Raw genomic sequence first — 15,734 nt, forward strand, 5'->3', positions numbered from 1 at the left:
TATTTTTTTATATATATATATCTAGTTCTTTTTTATCTTTTTTGAATTTTTTATAGACATATGAAGAATGGATACAACTCTTGCATGGTGATCGAACATTGGTATACTTCTTGTAAAATTTGGGAATTTGACCAAGCTAGCAACTTAATAGGATTTGGTTCAGGTGGTCATAAAAGTTTTAGAACAATTGACCACAAAATCCATTCATATCACTTGTCATCATACTTCTGTGGTGAATTGTACAGTCGATTATGAATATCAATAACACTCGAGTTACGCATTTCGTTCCCTTTTGCTTCAGTAAATAATGATAGTCGATTTGATGACGATGTGTCGAATGACTTGGTACACTTTCACTAACCGGTAGCTTTTTTAATCAAAGCCACTTTATGTATTGGGTTTTCTAAGCTTCCAAAAGACTACTTTTATTTCTTTTCTAAAATTTTTACATGCCGTCTCTCGGTGCTAAATAGAAAAAGAGGCCTTCTTCTATGAGGCTTTTCACCTAATTTTTTTCAACCCTAATGATGGGGTTAATTTTATTCACGCAGTAGTTCATTTACGAAATCAACCCAGAGACACTGGCATCATCTTTGATAATAACTTCAGTCTGCCCAATCCATAATACAACCTACATCATGTCTGGTATGAAAAGATGAGAGTGAATCCTAACTGAAACTACTTACTTGTTTCAAAAACAAAATTTGGTACTAAATATTCCAATACCAATATTACCTCCCTTCCAACCTTCTTAAGGAACATATATAATCACCTTCATAACTATAAGAAGGATCAGTATACGAAGGATACGCATGCCACTCGTTAATCCTGTGAAAAAGATCTTAATTGTTTTTTCCCAGGTATATGTACGAAAATCTTGGATGCTATAGTGAGAAATTTTGATAATTCATTTCAAGATTTCGGAACTAAGTTTTTTATAACCCTAGAAGATGCGACACGAGGCCTTCATTCCAAAAGCTACAATCCAAGCGTTTTTGTTTGGTAATGAATTTCTGCATAATCCTTCTTTGCTATTTTCTTTCAAATTTCAAGCTTAAAGTTTCAAATTATTTTAGTCCTGATATTGTTGTTTTATAGCGGTGTTTCTCAATGTAGCACTTACGGTGGATGGTTTTATGAAATTTCAGATGAAGTCTCTATGATGACAGGCTGTTGGGTGGTGTTTTGATGGATTTCAAAATAGACTGTTTGTTTTGTGTTGTGGTTAAGCGTTTATCCGACGTTTTGTTTTCTTTATACAATGTCGCTAGACTTAAGAATGGTAAAACTTAATCTAGATGGTCAATTGTTGTAACAGCATATATCCTGTAAATATTTTCTACAGCACTGAAGCTGAGTCCTCTTTTTTTTTAATTTCATTTTGACCTCTAATGTCTCAATTTTTACAATGCACCAAACCAAAGTGAAAAAAAAAATAAAATAAAATAAAATAAAATTCAATGGCCCATCGGTTAACCATTTCTATTTTCTCTAATAGAAATAATGGAAAATACTAAATTGCCCCTACTAGTTTATTTTTATTTAAAAAAATCACAAATTTTTATAAAAAAAATAAAAAAAAAAAAAAATTGGGAGTGGCCGTAGCCATTTCTTTGGCCATTTGGGCACCCCACACTTTTTTTTTGGGAAAATTCACTTTACTCCCTTAAAGTTTCAGGAGTTTTTCAATTCGAACCTTAATGTTTAAAAATTGGCAATGTACCCCCTAATGTTTCAAAATTTTTCAATTTTGACCATCATTTACTAATTTCCGTTTAATTGGACGGAAATTATCCCACGTGCATCTCACGTTGGAATTTGATGCCCTCTATTCCAATTTTGTCCTCATTAAAACCTATGAAATTACGTAATTATCCTCATTAAAGCCTTTGAAGTATAGGGTAATTATGTAATTTTATAGGTTTTAATGTAGACAAAATTGGAATAGAGGGCATCAAATTCCAACGTGAGATGCACGTGGGATAATTTCCGTCCAATTAAACGGAAATTAGTAAATGATGGTCAAAATTGAAAAATTTTGAAACATTAAGGGGGTACATTGCCAATTTTTAAACATTGTGGTTCGAATTGAAAAACTCCTGAAACTTTAAGGAGCAAAGTGAATTTAACCCTTTTTTTTTTTTTTGGTTGTTTTGACTTGGGGGCATTTTTTAAATTTGTTAAAATACGTGGGGACAATTTTAAAAATTAAAGACAAAAAAATACATGTGTTTCTCATGTGACCAAATTTAAGTCAAATTGGATGGACACTGTTAACGGATGGCCAAAGGGGGTGGCCAACATCTTTTTTTTTTTTTTTTTGACTTGGGGGCATTTTTGGAATTTGTTAAAATAAATGGGACAATTTTAGAAATTAAAGACAAAAAAATACATGTGTTTCACATGTGACCAAATTTAAGTCAAATTGGAAGGAAATTGTTAACGGATGGCGAAAGGGGGTGGCCAACATCCTTTGTTTTTGTTTTGTTTTGTTTTTTTTTTTTTTTGACTTGGGGGCATTTTTGAAATTTGTTAAAATACATGAGGACAAATTTGAAAATTTAAGACAAAAAAAACATGCACATGTCTGGCACGTGACAAATTTTGAGTCAAATTGGACGGAAATTCTTAACAGATGGGTCACATTGACAAATTTTGAAACTTTGATGTACTACATTGTAAAAATTGAAACATTAGAGGCCGGATTGAAAATTGGCTCAAACTTTGAGGGCTAAAGTGTGATTTTCCCTTGTTATTTTGTATTTAATCAAATTAGTTTTTTTATTATTATTATTATTATTATATATATATATATATATATATATATATAGTTCTCTTTTTCTTTATGAATTTTTTATAGACCTCTGAAGAATGGATACAACTCGTGCGTGGTGATCGAACATTGGTAACTTCTTGTAAAATTTGGGAATTTGAGAATTTGGTTTAGGTGGTCGTAAAAGTTTTAGAATAATTGCCCACAAAATCCGTTCATATAACTTGTCGTCGTTCTTCTGTGGTGAATTGTATAGTGGAATACGAATACCAATGACACTCGAGTTACGCATTTCGTTTTCTTTTGCTCCAATAAAAGATGACAGTTGATTTGATGGCGGTGTGTCGAATGACTAGGTACACTTTTGCTACCTGGTAGCTTTTTTAATCAAAGCCACTTTGTATGTTGAGCTTTCTAAGATTTCAGAAGACTTCTTTTATTTCTTTTCTAAAATTTTTACATGTCGTCTCTCTGTGCCAAATAGAAAAGAGTCATTCTTCTATGAGGCATTTCACCAATTTTTTTCAATCCTAATGTTAGGGCTAATTTTATTCACGCAGTAGTTCATTTACGAAGTCAACCCAGAGACACCGGCATCATCTTTAATAATAACTTCAATCTACCCAATCCATAATACAACCGACATCATGGCTGGTATGAAAAGATGAGCGTGAATCCAAGTTGAAACTACCTACTTGTTTCAGAAACAAATTCTGGTACTAAATATGCCAATCCCAATGTTACCTCCCTTCCAACCTTCTTAAGGAACATATATAATCACTTTCATAACTATAGGACGAATTAGTATAGGAAGGATACGCATGCCCCTCGTGAATCCTGCGAAAAATATCTTAATTGTTTTTTCTCAAGTATATGTTCGAAAATGTTGGATGCCATAATGAGAAACTTTGATAATTCATTTCAAGATTCGGAACTAAGTTTTTTATAACCCTAGAGGGTGCGACACAAGGCTTTTATTACAAAAGCTACAATCCAGCCGTTTTTGTTTGGTAATGAATTCCTGCATAATCCTTGTTCGCTATTTTCTTTCAAATTTCAAACTCAAAGTTTCAAATTATTTTAGTCCTGATCTTGTTGTTTTGTAGCGGTGTTTCGGTGGATGGTTTTATGAAATTTCAGATGAAGTGTCTATGATGATAGGCTGTTGAGGTGCTGTTTTAATGGATTTCAAAATGGATTGTTTGTTTTGTGTTGTGCTTAAACGTTTGTTCCGACGTTTTGTTTTCTTTATACAATGTCGTCAGGCTTAAGAATAGTAAAACTTAATCTAGATGGTCAATTGTTATAACATCACATATCCTGTAAATATTTTTTACAGCACTGAAGCTGAATTCCCTTTTTTTATTTTGTTATTTGGGTTAAATACACTTTAGCCCCCAAATTTTGAGCAGTTTCTCAATTTGACCGCCAATGTTTCAATTTTTACAATGCACCATACCAAAGTGAAAAAAAAAAATAAAAAATAAAAAATTTCAATGCCCCATCCGTTAACCATTTCAATTTTCTCTAATAGAAATAATAGAAAATACTAAATTGCCCTTAAAAGTTTATTTTTATTTTTTAAAAAATAAAATCACAAATTTAAAAAAAAAAAAAAAAAATTGGGGATGGCCGTAGCCACCTCTTTGACCATTTGAGCACCCCCACACTTTTTTTTTTTTTTTTTTTTTTTGACTTGGGGGCATTTTTGAAATTTGCTAAAATACATGGGGACAATTTTAGAAATTAAAGAAAAAAAAATACATGTGTTTCACATTTGACCAAATTTAAGTCAAAGTGGACGGAAATTGTTAACTGATGGCCAAAGGGGTTGGCCAAGATTTTTTTTTTTTTTTTTTTTTTTTTTTTTTGACTTCGAGGCACTTTTGGAATTGTCAAAATACATGGGGACAAATTTGAAAATTTAAGACAAAAAAATGAACATGTCTCGCACGTGGAAAATTTTCTGTCAAATTGGACGGAAATTGTTAACGGGTGGGCCACATTGATAAATTTTGAAACTTTGATATGTTGCATTGTAAAAATTGAAACATTAAAAGTCAAATTAAAAATTGGCTCAAACTTTGGGAGGGTAAAGTGGAATTTACCCTTGTCATTTCTGATTTAATCTAATTAGTTTTTTTTATATATCTAGTTCTTCTTTATATTTTTGAATTTGTTATAGTCCTATGAAAAAAAGATACAGCCCTTGCGTGGTGACCGAACATTGGTAACTTCTTGTAAAATTTGGGAATTTGACCAAGCTGGCAACTTAATAGGATTTGATTCAGGTGGTCATAAAAGTTTTAGAATAATTGCCCACAAAATCCGTTCATATCACTTGTCGTCGTACTTCTGTGGTGAATTGTATAGTCGATTACGAATACCAATGACACTCGAGTTACGCATTTCATTTTCTTTTACTCCAATAAAAGATGACAGTCGATTTGTTGACTGTGTGTCGAATGACTTGGTACACTTTTGTAGGGCCGGCAATTTTGACACGACCCGCGAATCCGACACGAACACGACACGAAAAAACAGGTATTGGGTTTTGGCTAATCGGGTTCGGGTCGTAATCGGGTCTACCCGATTAAGACCCGAAAATTTCGTGTCTGGCGGGTCGACCCGCCAGACCCGGTTTTTTTTTTTTCCTTTTTTCTGGACCCGGCGACCCTGCGACCCGGTTTCTCGCCTCACGCATCTCGCGGTCTCGCCTCACTTCACGTCAGTGCCCAGTGGTCAGTTTACAACTTTACAGTGTTTACTTACTTTACTCTTTTGATTTTTGAACTAAAAGTCTAAGACTCTAAAAATCAATCTCTCTCTCGACACTCTCTGTAAAACCTAACCGGCTAAGTGCTAACCCTCTCCCTGAGTCCTGACTCCCTCTCACTCGGTCTCTCCCTCTCCCTCCGTCACCGACAGGCGACAGTCCGGCACTCCGGCTCACCGTCTCCCACTCGGCCACTCTTGACTCTCCCGATTCTCCCTCTCTCTCTCGGGTCTCCACAGTCCACAGCTCCACTCTCCCTCCTCCGCTCCTCGCCGTTAGGAACTTAGGTGCCTTAGGCGTTAGCAAGAGCCAAGAACGGACCTCACCGTCGCCGACTCGCCGTCCTCACCGAGTCACCGTCGCCGTCAGACCGACTCAGACGCAGCTCTCTGTCTCTCGTGGTATGTCTCTCAGTCTCTTACTCTCTCTAGTCTCTAACTCTGATTTTTTTTTTTTTTTGTTTTGTAAGTCTAGATTATGAATTTATGATTTTGATTGTTTGAATTTTTTATATATATTGTAGACTCTGATTTTGAATCTTGGATTGTTTGAATTTTTGATATATATTTGTCTTTCAAGCAATTATGTGATATTATACGGTTTAGGGTTTATACCTTAATAGCTTAATTACATTTTTTTACTATATATTAGTGTACATAATTTTGCTAAATCATTGATTGAATTTGCATTGTTGAACAATTTATGGCAAATATGGCCAAATCAATGATTTTTTTTAATTAAAAATAAAGATTTTAAAAACTTAAAACTGAAAATAAAATTGGGGGATTAAAAGTAGAATGGAACTTCATAAAGAGAGAGAGAGAGAGGAAAATAAAAAAGATATTTAGATTAACCATAGTTGCTTATTGCAAGATTTGGGTTGGATTATTTTATTTCACTTAGCTATATAGCTTTTAATTTATTCTTAAATATTCAATTTATAGTTATATAGCATATAGTCATTAGTCATATACTTTAATAGTTTAACTAATGATTATGTAATTTATGTGTGTAGATGAATATTGAAGAAGTTCTTGAAGATGCATTCGACATTGATGACGATGTGGTCGAATTACCGTCACTAGGAGGTGACTCTGTTTCTGTGGGGACTGGCCCGACTGGGAGTAACAAAAAGGGAAAGAAGCGGAGGAGGACCTCAACTGTTTGGCAATATTATGATGTCGTTCCCAATACTGATCCAAATGACCCAGAGGTGTGGGCAAAATGCAAGACATGTGGTAATAAGTACAAGGCTCGAAGTTCATATGGAACTGGGAATTTGAGAAAGCACATTCAAATTTGTGGGGGGGCAAACACTCGTGATGTTGGGCAGATGCTCTTAGCTGGGAAAGCAGGATCTCTGTCAGTAAGTGGCTCTAAATTTGATCCCAAAATATATAGAGAATTGTTGGTTGCTTTGATTATTAAGCATGATTTGCCATTTTCATTTGTTGAATATGATGGTTTAAGACAATTACATCAGTACTTGCGTGGTGATGTACCCTCTATATCTAGAAATACTGCTAAGGCAGATTTGGTTAAGATGCATATGAGGGAGAAAGAAAAGATTAAATCTATGTTGCATGCTTGTCCTGGGAGGATTTGTTTAACATCTGATATGTGGACGTCTTTGACAACCGATGGATATATGTGCCTTACTGCACATTTTATTAACAAAGATTGGGTATTAACTAAAAGGGTGTTAAACTTTTCTTTTATGCCCCCACCACATGATGGTGTTTCTTTGAAAGAAAAGATATATGATTTGCTACAAGAGTGGGGGATTGAGAACAAGATTTTTACTATAACATTGGACAATGCTTCTGCTAATGATCGTTGTGTTGACTTTTTAAAGCAAACACTGAACATTAAGAAAGCCCTTCTTTGTGAAGGTGAGTTCTTTCATATGCGTTGTTGTGCCCATATTCTTAACTTGATTGTGCAAGATGGATTAAAAGAAATTGATGATGCTATCGAAAAGGTTCGAGATAGCGTAAAGTATGTTAAGGGATCACAAGGGCGAAAACAAAAATTTCTTCATGCGGTAAATCAAATGTCATTGGACAGTCATAAGGGGTTAAAACAAGATGTGCCAACCAGATGGAATTCTACTTATCTTATGCTTGAGAGTGCTATTCATTATCGTAGTGCTTTTAGTTATTTGGCGATGACTGATTCAAACTATAAGCCGCATTGTCCTAGTGCACTTGAGTGGGAAAAGGTGGGTGATATCAGTAGTTTCTTAGCTTGCTTTTATGAAGCTACATGTGTTTTTTCTGGTACTAAGTATCCTACTGCCAACCTATACTTTCCCGTAGTTGCCATGATTTATTTATCCTTGAAGGAAGACCTTGTGAGTGAAGATGAGCATAAAAGATTAATGGCAACTCAAATGATCTCTAAATTTGAGAAGTATTGGTTAGAATTCAGTGCAGTGTTGGCCATAGCAGTTATATTAGATCCTCGTTACAAGCTTCATCTTGTAAATTATTACTATACGAAGATCTATGGAGTTATGGATTCTATACAATTCGAGAATGTTCGTGAGAAAATTAAGAACCTTTTTATGGAGTATAGTGCTTCTTCTAATACTTCAAGTTCAAGCTCCATAACTGCTCGGCGCCCCCAAGTACCTAGAGCAAAACTATCTTGGCAAAAGGTGAATAATATCATTAATTTCTTATCTTTTTTGTAACTTAGTATATATATATACTCAATTATTTATGTTTATATTCTCTTTGTTTCATACTTTCATGTAGGACTATTTAGCATTTGCTGGAGATGATATTAATTTTCAAAAGAATCAATTGGACATTTATTTGGAGGAGCCTAGGTCTGTCGATTTGGATGATACATTTGACATCCTTTCATTTTGGAAAGGAAATCAATTTCGCTATCCTGAAGTAGCTGCTATGGCTCGTGATGTTTTGAGTATTCCTGTTTCAACTGTTGCTTCGGAATCTACTTTTAGCGTTGGTGGACGTGTGATTGATCAATATAGGAGCTCACTCAAGCCTGACATTGCTGAGGCATTAGTTTGCACCAAAGATTGGTTATATGGAGATGAAGGTAATATTAGTTATTTCCATATTTAATTTCTTCGTTTATGTGTATTATTTTTTTATTACACTATAATAAAATAATACTAATTCTTCTTATTTTTTGATATAGAACTCACACAAATGAAGTTGGACTTGGATGGCAAAGAAGATGATGTTTTGACAGTTTCATGTGACATTCCAGATTCATCTGGAGCACAATCTATAAATATTTCTTAAACTGATCATATTTATAGTGTTTTATAATTTATATCTTTGGACTTTGATTATATGGGTGGATCATGGATGCCTTCATGGATCCTTAAGTGGAGTGGCATAATAGACATTGGCTCATGGGAACCTAATTTGTATTTTGCAAAGAATTATGAATCTAATGTTGATGTAGTTTTGAGTTTTGTTTCTTTTTGTATTTATTATTTTGTTTTTGTTAGCTTTTTTATTATTATTATCTTTTTCTTTATTGCTATGATGGAAATGTTGACACATTTTAGTTTATGGACACAATTTAAGTTATTTAACCCATTAATACTTGCTTTTGGGTTGAACTAATTTGTTTAAATTTTATGTCTTTGACTTTTTTGTTGGTTAAAACTAAATGCCATTTTTCATTCAAAAAAAAAAAAAATGAAATTCTAATGTCTACTAATGAAGAACTCTCTATTAGAAAGAAAAGATAGTTAGCCCTTGCATGGGAGATCTCGACCATTTTTTGGATTCTTTCGGATTGGCTAAGGTTTCCAGGGTACAGAGGAGATTCTGGGGAGAATCTAGGTATGAGTTTTAGGCTAAATCCTGCAGATTCTGAAGGAGTGAAGCAGGCTAAAGAGACTGCCATGAGGCAGAGAAAGAGAGTGTTTTGAAATTTGGCCATTTTGTGAGGTGGGGTTGAGCCTGCTAATTGCTAAAGCATTAGCACCTCTATTACTTATATTTTTTTTTTCAAGAAGTTTTAATGGCCATAATCACATACTTAAATAGCTTAATTAAAATCCTTCTAAAATATGAGTTCAGACTTTTAAGCATCCTAATAATTCTATATAAAAATTTTTTTAAAAAAAAATTGAATAAAAATGGACCATGATCAGACCATGTGATTTTTCAGTCTTATAATCCCTTAGTATCCATGGTTGGAATAAGACTTTTGGTATACAAGGCATTAGCATTTAGCAATCAATTTTTTTTTCTATAAAACTGAAGGGAATCTAAAGCAATCATCTCATAAATATTGTCTAAATATGTATTAGTATTATTATTACAATTTTGAATTTTAATTTTTTTTTTTTAAAAAAAATTATAGTTTAGGGTAATCGGGTCGTGTCGGGTCGTGTCTACCCGTTTATACCCGGTTATTTTAAACGGGTAAAACGGGTCGTGTCGGGTTACCCGGTTATTTTCGTGTCGTAATCGTGTCAAACCCGATTACCCGTTTAGCTAAACGGGTCATGTCTGGGTATAGGCTAATCGTGTAACGGGTACCCGCGGGTCATAATCGGGTCGTGTATGGGTACCCATTTTGCCACCCCTACACTTTTGCTACCTGGTAGCCATTTTAATCAAAGCCACTATGTATATTGAGCTTTCTAAGCTTTCGGAAGACTTCTTTTATTTCTTTTCTAAAAATTTTACATGTCGTCTCTCAGTGCCAAATAGAAAAGAGGCCTTCTTCTATGAGGATTTTCATCTAGTTTTTTTCAACCCTAATGATAGGGTTAATTTTATTCACGCAGTAGTTCATTTACGAAATAAACCCAAAGACACCGGCATCATCTTTGATAATAACATCAATCTGCACAATCCATAATAAAACCTACATCATGGCTTGTATGAAAAGATGAGAGTGAATTCTAGCTGAAACTACCTACTTGTTTCAGAAACAAAATTTGGTACTAAATATTCCAATCTCAATATTGCCTCCGTTCCAACTTTCTTAAGGAACATATATAATAACTTCCATAACTATAAGAATGATCAGTATAGGAAGGATACGCATGCACCTGGTGAATCCAGCGAAAAAAGATCTTAATTGTTTTTTCTCAGGTATATGTTCGAAAATCTTGGATGCCATAGTGAGAAATTTTGATAATTTATTTCAAAATTTCGGAACTAAGTTTTTTATGACCTTAGAGGATGCGACACGAGGCTTTCATTTCGAAAGCTACAATCCAAGCGCTTTTTTTTGGTAATGAATTCTTGCATGATCCTTCTTTGCTATTTTCTTTCCAATTTCAAGCCCAAAGTTTCAAATTATTTTAATCCTGATATTGTTGTTTTGTAGTAGTGTTTCTCAATGTACCACATATGGTGAATGGTTTTATGAAATTTCAGATGAAGCCTCTATGATGATAGGCTGTTGAGGTGCTGTTTTGATGGATTTCAAAATGGACCGTTTGTTTTGTGTTGTGCTTAAACGTTTGTTCCAACGTTTTGTTTTCTTTATACAATGTCGCTAGGCTTAAGAATAGTAATACTTAATCTAGATGGTCAATTGTTGCAATAGCAGATATCTTGTTAATTTTTTCTTTTACGGCACTGAAGTTGAATCCACTTTTTTTATTTTGTTATTTGGGTTAAATAAACTTTAGCCCCTAAATTTTGAGCCGTTTTTCAATTTGACCTCCAATGTCTCATTTTTTACAACGCATCACACCAAAGTGAAAAAAAAAAAATTTCAATGCCCCATCCGTTAACCATTTCTATTTTCTCTAACGAAAATAACGGAAAATACTAAATTGCCCTTACAAGTTTATTTTTTATTTTAAAAAAAAAACTCATAAATTTGAAAAAATATAAAAAATAAAAAAATTGGGGGGCCACCCCTTTATCCATTTGGTCACTCCCACACCTTTTTTTTCTTTGGTTGTTTTGACTTGGTGGCATTTTTTAAATTTGTTAAAATACATGGGGACAATTTTAAAAATTTAAGAGAAAAAAATACACCTGCTTGACACGTGACCAAATTTCTTTGAAATTTGAAGGAAATTGTAAACAACTAACCACCACCACCAATTTTTTTTTTTCTTGACTTTGGTTTGACTTTGGGGCATTTTTGGAATTTGGTAAAATACATGGGGACAATTTTACAAATTTACGAGAAAAAAATACACTTGGTTCGCATTTGACCAAATTTAATTTAAATTGGACGAAAATTGTTAACGGATGGCCAAAGGGGGTGGCCAAGATCTTTTTTTTTTTTTTTTTTTTTTTTTTTTTGACTTGGGGGCATTTGTAGAATTTATTAAAATACATCGGGACAAATTTGAAAATTTAAGACAAAAAAAAAAATGCGCGTCCCTGGCACACGACAAATTTTCTGTCAAATTGGACGGAAATTGTTAACGGATGGGCCACATTGACAAATTTTGAAACTTTGATGTGTTGCATTGTAAAATTGAAACATTTAGAAGTCAAATTGAAAATTGGCTCAAACTTTGGGAGGGTAAAGTGGAATTTTCCCTTGTTATTTCTTATTTAATTGAATTAGTTTTTTTATATATCTAGTTCTTCTTTATCTTTTTGAATTTGTTATAGTCCTATGAAAAAATGTTACAGCCCTTGTGTGGTGACCGAACATTGGTAACTTCTTGAAAAATTTGGGAATTTGACCAAGCTGGCAACTTAATAGGATTTGGTTCGGGTGGTCGTAAAAGTTTTATAACAATTGCCCACAAAATCCATTCATATCACTTGTCATCATACTTCTGTGGTGGATTGTACAGTTGATTACGAATATCAATGAAACTCGAGTTATCCATTTCGTTTCCTTTTGCTCTATAAAGGATGACAGTCGATTTGATGACAGTGTGTCGAATGACTTGGTACACTTTCGCTACCTGATAGCTTTTTTAATCAAAGCCACTTTGTATATTGAGCTTTCTAAGATTCCGGAAGACTTCTTTTAATTCTATTCTCACCAAGTTTTTTTCAATCCTAATGATAGGGTTAATTTTATTAACGCAATAGTTCATTTACGAAATCAACTCAGAGACATCAGCATCATCTTTGATAATAACTTCAATCTGCCCAATCCATAATACAACCTACATCAGGGCTAGTATGAAAAGATGAGAGTGAATCCAAGCTGAAACTACCTCCTTGTTTCAGAAACAAAATCTGCTACTAAATATGCCAATCCCAATATTACCTCCCTTCCAACCTTCTTAAGGAACATATATAATCACTTTCATAACTATAAGACAGATCAGTATAGGGAGGATACGCATGCCCCTCGTGAATCCTGCAAAAAATATCTTAATTGTTTTTTCTCAGGTATATGTTCGAAAATGTTGGATGCCATAGTGAGAAATTTTGAAAATTCATTTCAAGATTTTGGAACTAAGTTTTTTATAACCCTAGAGGATGTGACACGAGGCTTTTATTCCAAAAGCTACAATCCAAGCACTTTTATTTGGTAATGAATTCTTGCATAATCCTTCTTTGCTATTTTCTTTCAAATTTCAAGCTCAAAGTTTCAAATTATTTTAGTCCTAATATTATTGTTTTGTAGCGGTGTTTCTCAATGTAGCACTTATGGTCGAAGGTTTTATGAAATTTCAAATGAAGTCTCTATGATGACAAGCTGTTGAGGTGTCGTTTTGATGGATTTCAAAATGGACTGTTTGTTATGTGTTGTGCTTAAACGTTTATTCCAACATTTTGTTTTCTTTATACAATGTCGCCAGGTTTAAGAATAGTAAGACTTAATTTAGATGGTCAATTGTTGTAACAACAGATATCCTCTTTTTTTATTTTGTTATTTGGGTTAAATACACTTTAGCCCCCAAATTTTGAGCCCCTTTTCAATTTGACCTTTAATGTCTCAATTTTTACAATGCACCACACCAAAATGAAAAAAAAAATTCAATGGACCATCCATTAACCATTTATATTCTCTTTAACGCAAAAAAATGGAAAATACTAAATTGCCCTTCAATTTTATTTTTTATTTTTAAAAAAACTCACAAATTTGTAAAAAAAAAATTAAAAAATTAAAAATTTTAAAAAAAAAATTAATTAATTGGGGTGGCTGTAGCCCCCCCTTTGGCCATTTGGGCACCCCACACCTTTTTTCTTTTTTTGGTTGTTTTGACTTGGTGGCATTTTTTAAATTTGTTAAAATACATGAGGACAATTTTAGAAATTTAAGAGAAAAAAATACACCTGCTTGACATGTGACCAAATTTCAGTTAAATTGGACAGAAATTGTTAACGGCTAGCAACCCCCAAATTTTTTTTTTTTAATTTTCGTTTGACTTTGGGGCATTTTTGGAATTTGTTAAAATACATGGGACAATTTTGAAATTTAGGACAAAAAAAATACACGTGTTTCGCATGTGACCAAATTTAAGTAAAATTGGACGAAAATTGTTAACGATGGCCAAATGGGGGTGGCCAACATCTTCTTTTTTTAAAAAAAAAAAAATTTTGGTTTGACTTGGGGGCATTTTTGGAATTTGTTAAAATAAATGGTGACAAATTTGGAAATTTAAGACAAAAAAAAAAAAAAATGCACGTTCGTGGCACATGACAAATTTTCAGTCAAATTGGACGGAAATTATTAACGGATGGCCACATTGACAAATTTTGAAACTTTGATGTGCTGCATTGTAAATATTGAAACATTAGAGGTCAAATTGAAAATTGGCTCAAACTTGGGGGGGTAAAGCATAATTTTCCCTTGTTATTGATTTTTTAATCAAATTAGTTTTTTTTAGGGTAAATGTATAATAAATCTCTGAGTCAACCATCCAAAATTTAAATCTCCTTAAGTTTTTTTTTTTTGAAAATTTTGTCCCTAGGTCAATTGAAATGACAATAAATTCCTGCCATTAAAATTTTTTAACAGACGTTAGGATAACTCAAAACGCATCATTTTACCAGATTAAAATATTAATTTTTTATTAATTTAATTTAAAAAATTAAATCTAAATTTTTTTTTTTAAAAAAAAATTGAAGCCCCTATGGGGTGGGGTGGTCGTGAGCAACCTCAAACCCCCCATGGAGTGGCCGCGAGCCACCCCTTGGGTGGAGGGGTGGCCTGCGGACCACCCCAAACCACCCATAGGGTGGCTCACAGGCCACCCCCAAACCCCCCATGGGGTGGTCGCGAGCCACCCCATGGGTGGAGGAGTGGCCTGCGGGCCACCCCAAACCCCTTGGGGGTGGCCGCAAGGCACCCAAGGGGTGGGCATACCACCCATGGGGTGGCTTGCGGCCACCTCATAGGGGTTGGGTGGTGGCCAAGGGTGGCGCGCCACCCCTGACCACCCTTCATTTTGTTTTTAGATTTAATTTTTTAAATTAAATTAATAAAAAATTAATATTTTAATCGGGTAAAATGGTGCGTTTTGAGTTGCCCTAACGTCTGTTAAAAAATTTTAACGGAAAGGATTTTATTGTCATTTCAATTAACCCAGTGACTAAATTTTCGAAAAAAAAAAAACTTAGCGAGATTTAAATTTTGGAGGGTTGACTCAAGGATTTATTATACATTTACCATTTTTTTTTATATATCTAGTTCTTCTTTTTCTTTTTGAATTTTTTATAGAGCTATGAAGAATGGATCTAGTTCTTGCATGGTGATCGAACATTTGTAACTTCTTGTAAAATTTGGGAGTTTGACCAAGCTGGCAACTTAATAGGATTTGGTTCGGGTGGCCGTAAAAGTTTTAGAACAATTGCCAACAAAATCCGTTCATATCACTTGTCGTCATACTTCTGTGGTGAATTGTACAGTCGATTACGAATATCAATGACACTCGAGTTGCGCATTTCTTTTCCTTTTGCTCCAGTAAAGGATGACTGTCGATTTGATGTCGGTGTGTCGAATGACTTAGTACACTTTCGCTACCTGGTAGCTTTTTTAATCAAAGCCACTTTGTATAGTGAGCTTTCTAAGCTTCCGGAAGACTTCTTTTATTTGTTTTCTAAAAATTTTACATGACGTCTCTTAGTGCCAAATAGAAAAGAGGCGGCCTTCTTCTATGAGGCTTTTTACCTAGTTTTTTTTTCAATCCGAATGATAAGGTTAATTTTATTCATGTAGCAGTTCATTTATGAAATCAACCCAGAGACACCGGCATCATCTTTGATAATAACTTCAATCTGCCCAATCCATAATATGACCTAC

This window comes from Corylus avellana, chromosome 3 (assembly GCF_965113065.1).
Source record: "Corylus avellana chromosome 3, dhCorAvel1.hap1.2, whole genome shotgun sequence".
Classification (NCBI taxonomy): domain Eukaryota; kingdom Viridiplantae; phylum Streptophyta; class Magnoliopsida; order Fagales; family Betulaceae; genus Corylus; species Corylus avellana.